General features: G+C 41.2%; 1 long non-coding RNA gene across 1 annotated transcript in view; it reads left to right on the forward strand.

Annotated features, from left to right (window-relative positions):
• Positions 1–12527: 12527 nt before the first annotated feature.
• LOC137482508 (uncharacterized) overlaps positions 12528–16732 on the forward strand; it is a 189136-nt gene continuing 184931 nt past the window's right edge. The window contains exon 1 of the long non-coding RNA XR_011004105.1: positions 12528–12750. This is a non-coding gene — a long non-coding RNA (uncharacterized lncRNA). The remainder of the gene's footprint in view (positions 12751–16732) is intronic.

Consider the following 16732-nt stretch of genomic DNA (forward strand, 5'->3'; position numbering starts at 1 on the left):
TTATGGAAGGAGAAGTATTGCCACCCATTCTTGCAAGGAGCAATGTAAGATGTAAAGGATTTGCTTTTGCCTGGAAGCACGTATTTTAAAGCAAACAAAATCTGCAATTGATAATTTGCTTCCAACATAAGCAGTGCAATTTTTGGTACTACGCCTGCTCTCAGTGCTGTCAAAAATGCTGTAAATTAAACATCTCAGAGAACAACCTGCTATAATGAAAAAAGAATTAATATTGACTAATATTATATGCTGTTTATAACTTTGATCAAATTCCCTATTAAAAATATGTTAGTAAATATTTTCCCACTTTTTTCTTGCAAAATACCATCAGGTTTTAACTTTTTGTGAAATACTGTATTACCACTAGGATGGTTCTACTTTCCTTTCCAATGTCATTGAGAGGTTCAGAAGTTTTCTCTTTAGCAATAGCAAAAATGAAGTCTCTTCTAGGTCCTCTGAGTTACATTTATATGAACAACTTCAACAGTTGGCTTGAATTTAAAAAATAAATCGTGAGACCATTCAGGGACAGAGCTATTAGTGGAGTCATTTTATGAGCTTTGTGTGTGTGCTATAGGACATCCAGCATTAACAGCACTGAGTTCCTGGGGGCAGTAGTAACATACAAATGTGTGCCAGTATCCTTTGTGTTCATCTGTGTTTATAGTGAATGGGAGATTGATTAGTCTAAACCTTTCCACTGAGTTTTTGAGTTTTGCAATAGATTTAAATGCAGGTAGGTTTGGGCCCTATCACAAGTTGTCTCCTTCCCACTTTCCTGGCATGGTAACATGTGCTTACTCTTCTGTAAGTCATTGGCCACATGTATAGGAAGATAGTATTCAGAATACAAAACTATTTAGAAAAGCTTATTTAATCAACTGTGCTCAGCAAAAGTTTTCTGTGCTTCACTGGAAAAAGAATTGAATCACATCTAGTTCCAATTTGGAAAAAGGGCTGTTAGATAATACATAGCCTTTACCTGGCAAACATCCAAGCTGAGATCAATCTGAGTCACTGTCTAGCAAGTCTTAGTGTCTAAAAGTTTGTCAGACATTAAGGAATATTTTAGAAATTAATCTCTCAAGCTTGTCACTTAATACTGCTATCTTCCTAGACCTTCCTTTGCAAACAAGAGGTTTATCTCAGTAATAATAATATAGTGTAATTAACTGGATGAGTTTATTAATTAGCATTATAAAGCTTTTAAATTAAATGTAATGGTGAAAGGCCTCCCAAGGTCTAGCCTTGCTAGAGATTGTTGTGTTTTCATACATCAATCTAAACAGATAAGAGGCTGCAAAAAGATTGGTGCAACTGGTGCCTCTCTATTTCATCACTTTACAATCCTGTGATTTGAGTCATCAGCTTTATCTGCATTAACAGGTGGATTTAATCCAGAATTTTACCTTTTAGCACTCAGTTTTTGTAGACTGGGGAAGGCTGTCCTCTATGGCCCACATCCTGAGCCTTTATCAGATTGAACATGTGTTCCAAACTGTACATAACATTTCAGACCACCCCAGGTGCATCTGTGGTGCTACATAGAGCCTTCCACTCTTCCTGTAGTTGGTTTCACATTTGTGAAGTCTTTTTCCCTGGACTCTATTTGCTGTTCGACAATTTCTGACTAACTGTGAGAGGTCAGTAAAGCTCTGCTGACTTGTTCCCTAATCCATTCAAACAGGTTTCTCACCCAAAGGACTACCTGGACTGAACCCCCTCAGCTACCCAACCCTCAGGATTCTGCGGTGTCCTACTTGGCCATGCAAGAAGGTGGGGCATCAAAATATCTACTATTTAAGCTTGGCTTAGGGCAGCCCTCGATCTAACTTTTACTCTACCAGTGTAGAGTAAAAGGATATGTTCCTCCTTGGAGTAGTCTTAGCTTCACTGAGATAATACAATTTCTACACCGAGAAGTTACATCAGGACAGCTAGGACCATTACTCCACAAGTAGTTACGAACTGGCCAGAATTTATGTGAGGCCTCAAGGGAGAATGTGAAGTTTGAGCTCCTGGTGTGGTGGGCCTGTGTAATGTCATTCTTCTCTATATCTCTTGTTTGATGCTTTGACTTAAATTTGATCAACAACTGTCCTGCAGGCACTTTTAGCCTTCTGTTGAATTAGAAAATTAAGAAAAAAGGAGGGTATCCTGGGTTATCTGCCAGCATAGTCCACTTTGTTTGGAGAAAAGCTTAAACTCTCTCTTCCTGCTTTATTTGATGAGTCACATTTCTTATTAAATGTTGACAACCAATCCTAGAAATAGTAGTTATTAATATCTAGTTATCTGGGGTGTTATGTTTACATGTGTCAAAAAGGTGTTGTTCATATCTGGAGATGGCAGTGAAAAAGGACAGTACATGGCACTGCTGAAAATGGCTCTGAGGAGGAGAACGGTATCAGTTACTGCCTGGCAATCACAATACTGGAAATTGTAGAGAACTGTATGTTGGCATGCCAAGGGCTCAGGCCAGCAGTAGAGGCAAGGGTGAGCTTGTCCCAGGCATGCAGGTGTCAGGGTGTGTGTGAGCTTGAGCACAGCCCTGTGCCATCAAGGTACCTGCACAGCTCTGCTCTGTATTGCTGCCTGCACTCACTTGTTTTCAAGGTGAGAAGGTGCTGCCCCCCTGCAAACCGCATCTCTCCTGCCAGCTTTGTGTTTGGGACTTGTTACTGTCCTAACAGAAGAGAGTAAGAAACCTCAGGCTGGTGTGGGTGAGGCTGCATGTTGTGGAAGGATGGGGAGTGGAACCCCTGTGTTCCCTGGCCTGAACTGCTTCGCCTGTCACTGCAGTCATGCCTGGGGCTTGCAGCTTTACGTGGTCCTGTAAGTTGTGGTTTGGCTGTTTCAGAGAGATATTGGTGGTGGTCACTGTCTGTACCTCTGCAGGGACTGTTCTGTAAGCAGCTGCCTACTTCTCCCCAAAGGATATTGCCTATGCAGTGAGAGCAGCTGGCATCCAGAAGAAGGCATGGATGCAGGCTTTCTTCTAATAAGACTATATAAAAAACTCCCCTCTTAATGCTTGCTAGGAGGTGGGTTTAATATGTTCTTTTCCTCCTGATGGGCTTTCATTTCACTACTGCTTTTATGGCTGTGGAAAAAATACTGTTTTTCCTGACCCATCAGTGCAATAGCACTATGGAAAAAGGTTTAATAATATTGGAAATCTAGCCATGAACTCAGTTCTGCAGAAAAGAAGTCCAGACAATTATTAATGGAGGGTGATCTAAACTTGACCACTATTAGTATTTTAAACTGGTGTTTCAGGAATAAAGCACTTAGTGAAATTCACATGCCCTGTGTCTTCAGGCGTCTTGATTCAAGCAACCCCTGTGAACAGTCCTTTTTCTGTGGCTATCTCTCTTCGAGGTTTGCATTCCCACAGGGGATGGATCTCTGCAGCACACCATAAGAAATAATTTCATGCACCACTGCAGTCTCTTGAAACTAATTTAACGTCCTATTTTGTTGCAGCCCTTCTTTGTGGTAACAGGCACAGCTTACAGTCCCTCTCACATACTGGCCATCTTCTTCCTTTTTTGTTTGCCTTTTTTTTTTTTTTTTGGTTTTGGTTTTAGTGCTTAGCATTTAACTGTTTATATTAGCAGTGCTGCTAATTAATGAGGTCTAGTCTAAATAGGTAATAGGTAATAATTATCTTTTTCCAGGTGGTTAATGGGGGCTACCATTAGTATCAGCAAGGACTATCCAAGAGTGTTTGTTTACACACATGAAGTTGTCCTCTGGGGTGCTCTAAAAAAAATGCAAAATGACAATTTTGAGTAATTTTTTTTTGTAAAAAAGCCTGTTTTGCATAGGTTACTCTTCAAATAATGCAAAATAATTCAAAGGGTCAGTATTTCTGGGGCACACCTAGTTTATTTGTATTCTGTAAATTGATTAAGAATATCATCACAAGATCTACATCTGTGTATCTAAATTTAATCTTAATTGTTACTCCTGTATTAATTGTTGCTAGCAATGTTTGTTCATCCAAAATTCTTTCCCCCTTATCTCAAATATTTTTATCTTGTCTCTTTTTGAGGTCTCACACAGAGATTTTCAGAATTCTCTGCAGTGAGAGTCTGCTGACTTCTCTTCAAATGTGTGCTGCTAATCACTTTGGGATGGATTAAAAGGAATGCTTAAGTGAGACTTCAGCAGTAGGTACTTGACTCCAAAACTGAGTTGCTAAAAATCCTTCAGCTAATACTAATCTTGGAGGCACATGAGAGGGCCTGGGTGTGAGACAAAGCACCCTTTTCCCAGGCTTGGAGCAGGGATTTTACCAAGGAGCTGTACCTGAAAACTTGTTTTCAAGAAGCAGGTTTTCTGAAGGGAGTATTCATGACCTGGGCTCTCTACAGTAAAAGAAGATGGATTCCCCCACTTTTGGAAAAATCGTGGCCTCAAGCTGTACATCAGAGTTAAAATGTGGTTCTCAGAAGCCTGGTGTGGTGGTTGCTATGAGAAATGAGACCACTTAATCATTATAACATCTTCTTGGGGAACCCTTCCACAGATTTGCAAATGTAACTGGGATGTGGGATGCTGCAGAGATGCCTCTGTGGCAGGCACAGCTTGCTGTGGCTCGGTGGTGGCCAGGCTGGGTGTCCAGCTGTGCCCCTCTAGTTTGCTGGGCTCCCAAGCTTGATTTGGGCCCATGGATGCTGACTGAGCCACCCTAAACCAACAGTCATTCCTACAGAGCAGAATTTACCATATGTTTTTATCTGAGGTGATGGATAATCCTGAAGATTGATAGAAGCTTGTGGATGGAGAGTTGCTTGCTCAAAACATTCAAAAGGCAACCAAACCTGCTTCATTTTGGCTGAGATCAATACTGGGAGTGTAAGGTCAGTTATATGACCTGGAAAATGGAGTGAGAAGAAAATATTGGGTTGTTAGTCTATGCATTGTGTTTCTAAGTCTTTGTGGTCAGCTCTCATCTTCAGCTAGTTTGTTCCTTTTATAAAACTTTTGTTCAGTTGTAGGAGATGACATAGAATATAATTGCAAAAAAGAGCTAGCTATTCATAATCTATTAGTGGATTTCATAGTTAGTGTAGTATTAGGGTCATAGCACTTCCCATAAAGGAAAAAATTGTCCAAGATCAAAATAAAATGGGTGAAGAGTACTTAATAAATTCTGCACTATTCACAGACTATGGCTCAGCTGTATTGTTACCTTGTGTTTTAGTATAAGGAAAATGCCAGGATGTAACTTGCATAAGGAGTTGGCAAAGTGTTATCATTGCTTCATCTTTAAGTCTAATGAGAAACTTTTTCTTAATCAAAGGAGTGGCCAGTTCACTATTTTTCTCCATCACTAGAGGGCTCAGATAATTTTCAGAATGTTGTACATCTGAGCCAACTTTGGTGTTTAAACAGTCCTTCCTGTTAGTGTAACGTGGGTACAGAGGGAGAGGCGTTTCAGTTCCTCACGTGCTGAAGCGTTGCTACGCTTCTAAATTGCCTTTCTTCTGCTATTAGGAAGTCCTAGACAAGCAGCTGAGGACATGACTCTGTTCTGCCCTGTGGCATTTCTGTGTTCATATGTTTTGGAATTTGCTGTGATCTCTTTAAATCTCTTGCATTTTGAAGGGATGTTTGAGGTGTCTTCAAAAATATATTTTAGAGCTAGCAGATGTGTAAGCATATCAGAACATTTAAATCTCTAAACAGCACTACATTTATACAGTTCAGTCAAGACAAGTAAGCATTTCTTTACTGAGAGGGTAATCAAGTGTTGAAACAGGCTTCCTAGAGAGGTGGTTGATTCTCCAAGCCTCTCAGTGTTTAAGAGGCATTTGGACCATGCTTTAACTTTTAGTCAGCCCTAAACTGACCAGACTGGATGATCACCACAGGTGTCTTGCATCCGCAACAGTCAGTTCTATTCTGAAATGTGAGATGCCACCCTGGTACATGACAGAATGAGCCATTAGTGATGAGACAGGTTTTCACAGGTCCACCAGAGTGTTGTGTTGAGAGACTTTACTCAGAAAGGCAACATTGCCCCTTTGCCTGCAGCATGTGCTGGGGGCTTCTGAGAGGTTAAATGAGCTGCCAAATGACCAAGGGGGAGAGGAAAATAAGAGTGGACTGAATCTAGCTCAGCTTCCATGAAGACAACTAAAAATACCTTACTCTTCCAATGGGAGCAGGAATGAGCTCTCAGGTCACAGATATGGTTCAGGCCCTTTCTCTTGGTGTCCTAGTGCTGGGAAAAGAAAGGAAGGGATAATTGACACAAATTCCTTTGACAGCTTCTTTATATGAATTCACAGACTGTGGCTACGATACTAATGAAGTAATGAATGGAGCATGGGAAGCTGTGTGACTGCTCCAGAGTTTATTCAGGCTCTTTTAAACCATGACTTTCAGAGTCTGCATGCAAGCCTGACTTGTGGGAGTTTCTATTGAATGTGTAGGCTTACATAGCCTACTCTCTAGCAAAACAAATTCCTAAAGAAGGCTAAAATCTTGATGGTTGCATCACTTTGTCTCATGTTCTTAGTCATTGAATCTAAAAGAAATGGAATTTATCTGTAACTGTTATAAATATCTTTAGAGCTTCATATAATGGGAGTAACAATTAAATGTGTCATAAATGATACCTAGGTGTTCTGTTGTGTGGCTGAATTAAATTGATCGTTTTGTATTTGTCTCATGTAAGTTCCTGGCTTATTTCACATCTGGAGTATTGTTGAACCCAAGTCAAAATTATTTTTATTCTTCATAATAATATAATTGGCAAGTAAGCTTGAAATATTTTGGGGATATCTTGGAGGAAAATGAAGATGTGCTGTTAACCAAAAAGACCAAAATGCAAGCAGTGCTCTGTTATGTCAGTGGTGAAGCTGGTCTAAAATTGCAAGTGAGGAATGTTTCCAAGCTTGGAGTGATTGCCAGCTGTATCACTAGCAAGTGAAAAGAAAATTCAACAAATAATATATTTATCGTTGCCATTGCTTTGTTGTGAGCTTTCAAGTAGCTAAAGTGCAGTTTCTCTTAGCTCATATTTAGCTACAGGTGGTGTGCTAGTGTGGCAAAGGCTGGTTCTGACAGTGTGTCATCCCCAAAGTACACAGTGCATTTCCAGGTAAAATTGCAAAAAAAAAAAAAACTATCTGCCCATAGACCAGAGTCTGAAGATGCATATTTTGCAGTCCTGTATTACTGTCACATTCTGTCTCTTGGAGAAATTGTGGTGGCCATTTCATTTTGTTGTACAAAAGATGCAGATGGGTGTTATTTTTGTCCTACACGCTGGATTCTGGAAGGCCTTTTGAAGAACAACTTCCCAGTAATAGCTGGCCAGTACCTTGCCATGAATTGATTTGGAGTTACAAGCTGATTCTTTGAGAATATTACCCTACAGTTCCAGACTTTTTAGTTGTCCTTGGTGTTTTCTAGAACATCTAGAGATGCAGTTTCAGTTATCCATTTTGTCTGATAACATCACTAAATGGATTACAAGGGTTTTCCATCACTGTAGATCTTCACAAAACATATTTCATTTCGGTTTTGATATAGGAGTGCTTAACAAAAGTACAGATATCTGTATTTTCCTCTAAGTCTAATGAAGAGAACTTCCTTTGCTTTGCAGAGTCAGAGAAGCTGTGTCTTAAATTATTTTTCTGTCATTCCGTGGTTAGGGATGTGTTGTCAATGATTTTGTGGCTCATTCCCCAGAATGGACAACTTCTGCTCCAGGTGAGGATGAGACACTTATTGTAGGAGGCTTCACAGCCTGAGCAGTTTTTAACTCTGTCATGATGCTTTTTGTTTTGCTTTTGATTTTCAGTTAAATCCACTGAAACACATCTTAAGACTCATCTCATTTTCTGCACAAATTAAGATGATGGGTTTTTCTGAAGTTGTACTTTTTATTAAAGTGACAGTCAAGTAGGGAAGATTTGTTCAATGATTTTATATTATGATGCACAGGAAATTGTATATTGAGACACTGGATAATTTTGTCTGCTGCTAAGGCTGGAATTGAGATGTTGAGAATAGTCCTTCCTTGCACCCTCCTACTAGCTGTTATTCATAGCAGGAAGCAGCACTGATTTTTTGAAAATTTGCTATCACTCAGGTGCTGATTCACACTACTGCTTATTTCTTCAACAAATTTTTATTGGTATTTTTGTAATTCATGTGAAGTTACTATCGTACCATTTATCTATAGTTAAGAGCCTGGTTTTGTATTTCTGAATATAATCACCCTGTGCTGATTTGAATAAATTATGCCAGAATGTTCAGACAAGAGCCAAAGCTAGCCAGACTCCTGAATGCAGATAAATTCATTTTGTTGAGCCAAAGAGTGGAGGGATGGATCTCTGACTCAGATTCCCTCTCTGCTGACAAACTGTGAGCTTGCAGCTGGGAAAGTGCTATGAGAGGGAAAAACAAAGGCCAAAGTCATCATGTCCATGGATCCTTGCCAGAATTTGTGAGGATAATCTACCTGAGATGATGTCAAAGCTTTACCTCAAAAAGTTAAAGAAGAAGGATTGCTAAAAGATGAAACTTCAAGAGTATAAGCATGGTCATGTATGATGCAAATATTGGACAGAGCAGTGGGAGCAGAGTGGTGTTTCTGTGACCTGAGTAAGACTTGATTAGTTTTCCATTCATCTTGATTAGAACAAATTCAGAAAAATTCCAATGAGGGATAGAAATAGGCAAGACGTGTATTAGGAAATGAAGTGGGAGACCCAATTATAGTTGAAGATTGGGTGCTTTAGAATGGGAACGACTGAATCATGCTAGTGTTCTAGGAGGAGAGACTAGAAACTGCCAAAAACAGCTGAAAGGAACTGCAAGGAAAGAACAAACAAGGGATAGAAAATAGAAGTTGTTATGAGCTTAGTAAGCATTATGAGCAGCTCTCTGGAGAGGGCTAGGAGGACTGACTGAGGGGAGGAGAAGGGGCAAGCTCAGAGGTGAGATGGCATGTATATAGTTTGTCATGGAGGGAAAGAAAGGAGATTCTTTGTGAAGAAATGGCACCACAGGTAACTTACCTGAATGGCTGACATGTATACATCTCTGGTACTCCACCACACTCCTCAGTCTTTCCCAAAATCTGCACTCTTGTAACACTTCCTGTGTTATATTATGTGCCTATAAAATGACTTTTAATGGTGTAATGGATGGTCTTTCTAGTTTTCCTTCTCTTGGCCCAATTTGATGACAAAACAAAGCCCTAGTTTTGCTGTCATTTGATCAAGAAGAGAGAGGAGAGGACATGTTTTGTGCTGGTGACATTTTTGTACTCAGGAGACTTTGTCCTTTCTAATGATGCATCAGAGTGTCACGCCCCAGTCTGCTCTGATGAGACATATGCAAACAAGTGCCAGGAACAGGGCAGGATGTCATAGAACATCAGAAGAATGACAATTACACATTTTTAAATTTTATATTTGATGGTGTTTTTACATGGAAAGGAATTATTTTGGGTTTAATTAAGACAGCATTTCTCATACCTATCTCTGCTATTGACAGTTCTGCCACCTTTTCCCTGCTGCCATTTCTCCTGCCTGGAGCATTCATTGCCAAGCTCCTGCTCCAGCCTCTTCCAGCTGCTGACAGCAGAGTGGCAGCAGGTTCCTGCTTCTGTTTCTACCTTCAACCACTAAATATGTTTTCCGTTTTCTACTAGAACAAATGAGCAGGGGGGTTGATCCCGTTTGGGTTTGAGTTGCTTACTCTGCTGTACCATAAACCATCTGTAGGTTCTCAGTGTTTGCTCACAAAATGCACTCTGTCATTCTTTGGGCATTCGGATGTTACTTTCCCTCAGATGAGAAGTACTTAGTAGCTATGTGGACTCTCCTGCTTAGCTGCAGTACAGACTAATTATAGCCTTGCCTCGGCTGAGAGTGCTTAAACCACAGGCTGAAGGGCACTAAATTGAAAGTCATGGTGTGAATAGGCTCTTACTGTCTTTTCCTACCCTGAAAAATGACTGAAAATTTTCTAAGAAAGTAGCATTTTAATAAAAATCTTTGACTTTTAGATTAATACATTTTTTTCCATAAAATAATAATTTATTAAGAAAAAAGTCAATTCTGGGTTCAGAAACTCTGCTCAGAAGAGCTGTAGTTTGTACCTGCCTGATGCCCTCATTCTCCCCTAGCCTGGCTTCTCTGTGGTGTTTGCATCTTTGCTGTGCACCACAAGGTACCCAGTGAGCTGGAGCTGTATCAAGAAACTTCTGTCAGTAGGGAGTGAGAGGCACTGAGAGGCATTTTTGAAATTTCCAATTTTATTTCTCATGTTGATGTATTTCAGATCTCAACCCAAGTATGAGCCCATGCTTCTAGTTCCTGCTCTAAGCAGGATGTATTAAAGCCATGTTCAACACAGTCGGGGTAGAATTGGAGTATTTCAGTTCAGTGACAGCCTTGGCCGGTAGTTTAACCTCCTCCCAAACCCAAGTGCAAACATGCCTCCCATTCTTTTCTGACACAAGAGGAGTGAGTTTGTCTAATGAACCACTTATACCACTTCCTGTAGCACTTTTATTTTCCTTAAACATCTAACATCCAAATTTATTTATTTATTTTTTTAGTCTGTGAGGTCCAGTGAAGCTTGGAGCTGTGTGTGTGGGTGTTTCCCTGAAGGAGTTGCCAGTGAAATAGACACAGCTGAGCTGACTGCAGCACTTCTTTCTAGAGCATAGCTGTCAGGAGGATGAATGAATAGTATGGTAAGGATGCAGTTTGTCTTTAGTTTAAGGAAGTAAACAGCCCTCTGTTTGTGATCAATCTAGAATTGAAAGTGTCAGTCACTGAGTGCACCATGTTAATCCATGGTTGCACAACTGCAGCACCTTCTGATTAGTCATGGTGTGGAGCAGCCTTCTAAAGCAAATTCCAGGGCAGCTCTGTTAAAATGAGAGCCTTAGGAACTAAGATGGAGCTGATTGCTCTGAGCTGTACTGTGTAAGCCTGAGCATGTGTGCTAGTCTTGAAAAGGAATTAATTTGCATGAAAAAACGGTATCTGTGTCCACCTCTAATAAAGATATCTTTTCCCAATAATTTTCAGAGCTGCAAAATTCTCAGGTCAAACCATGCTTGATCCTAACTGTGCTCAAAAATGATGTTCAGGGTAGTAGAGGCAGCAAAACCACCTTGCAAATAATCATTCATTAGTACCAAATTTCTGCATAGTGCAATTTTTCTAAACTGAATTTCCATTGTGGGAGAGTTCTGTGTTCTCTTATTTCATTTCAGCTGATAACTGAATATATGCTGTTACTGATTACTAATATGTAATTATTACCATGAGTCTCTAATCCCCTGAAGCCATTGGCCACTTGTGTGTTTATTTGGCTAAAAATGCTTTTTGTTTTCCATTTGTATTTTATAATTCAATTGCTTTACTCCCTTCAACCTCACCGTTTTATCTCCTGTTAATCATTATTTGGAATGAGAATTAGCCCTTAAGCAAACAGTGCCCCAAATCTATCTTGCTTCTTTATGTGTAGCAGTGACCTTGTGTTGAACAGAAAAGGAAAAAAAAATCAGCTATCTCTCTAGATTTATAATAAAAAATCTCTTAATTATATTTGAAAATTGCAGTTGAAAAATAATCTTAACATTTATTCATATTCTAAATCAACAGATTCTATATTTGAAGGACCTGAGATTCTATAAAGTCCTGATCTTCTGAAAGCCTAGTGGAAACCTTTATTTAAAAATAAAGTAAAATCCAGATCTCATTTTCTGAAAGAGATCTAGGCATCAATTATGCCTCCAGTCTTTGAAGGGAATCAAGTTTGTAAGCATCACTTTTCAAACTGGGAGTTGGCACCCAGGGCAGTGATATATCTGGAAAATTTGATTCCCAAAATCATGTGACAAAACCGCAGTCTTCACCCTGCAGCTATTTGAACTGGCCTATAGAACAGCAATGGGAATAAAGGAAAGCTGTCAGGGAGCTGTCTGTGGTACACTTAGGAAATCAGGTAACTCTGCAGTGTCCCCCTGGCCTGTGTGGTTGTTTTGCTTCCAGAGATGTGGATGTGAGAGTGAGGAGGTATCAGGGTTGTCCAGAGTCCTTTGGAGAAGGCCAGCACAGGCATGTGAGCATTGGGTTTGCAGGTTGCACTGTCCTGGTAACTCTGCACCATTAAGCCAACAGGTGCTGCTTGGTGCCCACTTCAGAGAGGCAGTCCTGTTCCTCTTAGTCAGCAGCATGGCATTTTCTTCTCTGAACTGAACAGGATTTGTAAGCCCTTAATGTTTGCATTTTTTGTCTAAAATTAATGAGTACCCACCCCCTTAAAAAATATCATTAAAATTTGTTTTTGGCAGGTTGCCTCCCAGAGTCTTGACAGCACTTTTGTGTGCTGATGATCTGATCGGAGTGTCTTCTCATTCCCTCATCCTTCCCCATCTGTTTGTATCCACCTCTTGTGTTACAGAAATAAACTGTTTGGGGTGAGAACTGGTTTTTCTCTTTTTGCTTGGTGCAGTGCTCTCTGGTGCACAACTTCTCTGCAGTATGATTTAGCCTCTGCTGGCTGCTGCTACACCATCTCCTCAGCCAAGGCAGTTCCTTGAGCAGCAGGCTGCCTGCTGCAGCACAGGACAGTGCGAGTGATGGCCATGCTTACCTGCCTGCAACCTGCATCTCACACAATCCACTCGTAGCAATGACTCTGGAAACTTGTCTAAAGTCTGAGGCTGAAGCAGAGGGAGTATTGAGAAGGTGAAAGAAGGTATGGAAGATCAGTCTGTGGATCTTGTAGGGAAAAATGAGGTCTGGTCCCTCCTCTTCAGTACAGTCTGCATTGCTGCCAAATCATGAAGTGGGGAGTGATGGGAAGCTTGAGCACAGTAAATACGAAAATGTAGCTGTATTTTAAGAAATTCTAACATGCTTTATAAAATGCTGCTGTCTACTGATTTACCATGATCTAAGATGATAGAAGGAACAAAGGAAGGAAACTGGAGGCTCAAACAGCCAACACTAGCAAATGCTCTACTTAATGTGCCTTTGAATATGTTAAAGTTAAGATTCATTAATCAGAGCTTTAGGGGTTGCAGCCATCAATTAAAAATGCTTATTTTAAAAAAACAAGAAGTAATAGAGCCATATGCTAGTAAGATAAAATACAAATCAGTGGTTCTTCAATAGCCCTTTATTAAGCATTTGTCTGTAAGCAATTTTACAGCAGTCTGCATAGTCATGTCTGTACAGTAGACTTTAAGAAATTAGGGAGATTGTTGTTGTTTGGGAATATCAAAGAATTTTTGTAGTCATTATATAGCTTTGGTGAACAAATCATTAATCGTATTAAAACCAACTGGGGGCAGATAACATAATGAAGTACTCCTAGGAAGTGTTTCTGTTTAATCAGCCAGCAGTTATAAGTAAAAGGCAAAAATGGTGCTTCTATCTAGTTTTGTTTAAAACAGCAGGAATAAAGAAAGAATTATTAGGATATGAAATGCATTAACTCAGGGCAAGAAAATTCCTTTCATCTTGAGTTTGGCTGCTGACTGTCAATAACTGAGATTAATGCTACAGGAAACAAAGCAGAAATGTTAAATGTAATGATATTTAAAGAAGAGCAAGGACCAGTTTATTAAAGGAAAGTGATTTGAACTCTGTGAGGTTTGCAAATAGAGTTTCAGAAGCATTTTAAGATACTTTTGACTCACCTAAATCACCTCAGGACTAAATTAAAACATATCCTGTAAATGAAATCTGATCTCTGCATTATCTTCTCTAATGGAATAACATACTCATAATTTTTATAAAGGACTCAAATGTCCTGATTGTGAAATTCTGTATCCACAAAAATTGCTACATTAACAACTTTCCTGTGTGAATACACTGAAATAGATGCTGCTTTAGCAATGCATGTTCCATTAAGAATGAAATTGAGCTGTGTGTTTCTTTAGCTTTCTTTTCTGTCCCATAGCTTTCTCCATTTACAGATTTAATTGCAGCTCTGACAATGCTCAGTGCTGCTGCTCACTGGGAAGTACAGAGCCAGGCTGAGAGCAGGGAGAGTGTGTAACAGTTCGGTTCAGCCACTGTTTTGGTCAGTGGTGTGTCATTAGCATGGGTCACTCTTTAGTCCAGTGAATTACATTCTTACAAGTTCTGCAAAAATTATCTTTATTAATTCTAAGGCTCATTACCTTAGGAAAACTGGCCAAAATTGTCTCATGGTGCAGCAGCTTTAGCAAAGACAGATTCAAGTCCCCTCTTAGTGGGAGGGATAGAAGGAATATCACCTTGAAGAGCCTGGTTGTCAGGGGTGTTGCTTAGAGGATGGATGATGATTTCTGATGTTCAGGGTGCTCGAATAGTTGAATGTATCCTACTTAATAATTTTCTGTGGAACCCTAAGGATGGAAGGGCCCAGCTGTGTAGAGGAGGTGACTGTAGAGGGACCTTTGGTCTAGGATGGTGCTTGTGAAATGGATGACTAAGGATCTTAGAGGGCACAGTGTCCTTTACCACAGGCCTCCTCCTGCTGCCTTCCCCATTTTGCTTGAATGTTGGATTTACTCCACTGATTCCTTCTCCATTAGTGTTACCAGTTTCTGTCACCAGCTCAACTTTGCATGACAGTCTCTTTGATGTGCACCTGATTCTTCTAATGAATTACTCCAAGGCTAGATAATCCTTGTGATCATCTTGCCTGTCCTTCTATATAGCAGAATGTGCAGCTTTCCTAAAATGATTCAGTGATAAGAGGGAGGCATTTCTCTATAATGTTAATTTAATTGTGTGTCATAAATAATCTTTTAGTCCATCAATATTACAGAAGAATGCCCACCCTAACCTACAATTAACTGGGAGCAATAAACACATTTTGTATTGGAAAGTTAAAACTAATAGATTTAAATAGGCTTTTGAAGTTGATTAGTAGAAGTAACTCATTTCTCTGGCAATTTCTTGTCTTTAGGCACAAGTCTTAGAGGGACATTTGGCCTTTTTTCCTGCCTAATGCATGTGTGGCTGTTAACATAAGCATGATGTCTTTAGTGTAAAGCTCTTGTGTGGCTGTGGGTACATCTAGCAGCAGTGCAGAACTGTGCATGGTACCTCCACAGAAAGCTTGGGCAACCCTGTTGTCTTGGTTTGAAAGACAGATGTCTGCCAAGGACATCACACAGCACCTACAGGATGGCCAGGGTATCAGACCCAGCCAGCACGGGTTTAGGAAGAGTAGGTCATGCTTGACCAACCTGATCTCCTTTTATGACCATGTCACCTGCCTGGTGGCTGTGGGAAAGGCTGTGGATGTTGTGTACCTGGACTTCAGCAAGGCCTTTGGCACGGTCTCCCACAGCACACTCCTGGAAAAGCTGCAGCCCATGGCTGGGGCAGGAGCACTCTCTGCTGGGTTCAGAACTGGCTGGATGGCCAACCCAGAGAGTGGTGATGAACGGTGCTGCATTCAACTGGAGACAGGCACCAGTCGTGTCCCTCAGGGCTCTGTGCTGGGGCCAGTTCTGTTCAATATCTTCACTGATGATCTGGACGAGGGGATTGAGTCCACCATCAGTAAATTTGCAGGTGACACCAAGCTGGGAGTATGTGTCAATCTGCTGGAGGGTAGGAGGGCTTTGCAAAGGGATCTGGACAGGCTGGATGGATGGGCCAAGTCCAACAACTTGAAGTTAAACAAGTCCGAGTGCTGAGTCCTGCACTTTGGCCACAACAACCCCTGCTGTGCTACAGGCTGGGGACAGAGTGGCTGGACAGTGGCCAGGCAGAAAGGGACCCAGGGGTACTGATTGACAGCTGAGTGAACATGAGCCAGCAGTGCGCCCAGGTGGCCAAGAAGGCCAGTGACATCCTGGCCTGCATCAGGAATAGTGTGGCCAGCAGGAGCAGGGATGTCATTCTTCCCCTGTATTCAGCACTTGTGAGGCTGTACCTCGAGTGCTGTGTCCAGTTCTGGGCCCCTCACTTTAGGATGCTGAGACGCTTGAGTGCATCCAGAGGAGGGCAACAAAGCTGGTGAGGGGCTTGGAACACAAACCCAATGAGGAACAACTGAGGGAGCTGGGGTTGTTCAGCCTGGAAATAAGGAGACTCAGAGGTGACCTTATCACTCTCTACAACTACCTGAAATGTGGTTGTAGTCAGATGGGGATTGGTCTCTTCTTGCAAGCAACAACTGACAGAATGAGAGGACACAGTCTTAAGGTGCGCCAGGAGAAGTGTCGGTTAGATGTCAGAAAAAAATTCCTCACTGAAAGTGATTGGGTAATGGAATCATCTGCCCAGGGAGCAGATGAGGTAGTGGAGTCACCATCCCTGCATGTGTTTAAAAAAAAACTGGATGTGGCACTCAGTGCCATGGTTTAGTTGATGAGGAGGTGTTAGGTTAGGTCATAGATTGGACTTGATCTCAAAGGTCTTTTCCAACCTAGTTGATTCAGTGGTTCTGTTATCCCCTTCCCTCTGAATTATTAAAACTTTGAAATTAAGGGGCTTTCAGGCAAAGACATGGGAAGAGGAACAACAGTTCTTTTTTAGCATGTATATGTGTAACAGTGCAAGCAGCAGCGCCGGCAGCCGCAGCGAGCAGAGCACAGCCCCAGCCCCAGCTCCTCTTGGCTGCAGTTCCGGGCACGGCCAGCAGGGGCGCTGCTGGCTCCCGGCCGGGCGGGCTGCGATGGTTCCCCCGCGCCTGCAGGGGGCGCTGTGCCGCGAGCTCGGCCGCGTCTCCC

Source organism: Anomalospiza imberbis, chromosome 14 (genome assembly GCF_031753505.1).
Source record: "Anomalospiza imberbis isolate Cuckoo-Finch-1a 21T00152 chromosome 14, ASM3175350v1, whole genome shotgun sequence".
In the NCBI taxonomy this organism is placed as follows: domain Eukaryota; kingdom Metazoa; phylum Chordata; class Aves; order Passeriformes; family Viduidae; genus Anomalospiza; species Anomalospiza imberbis.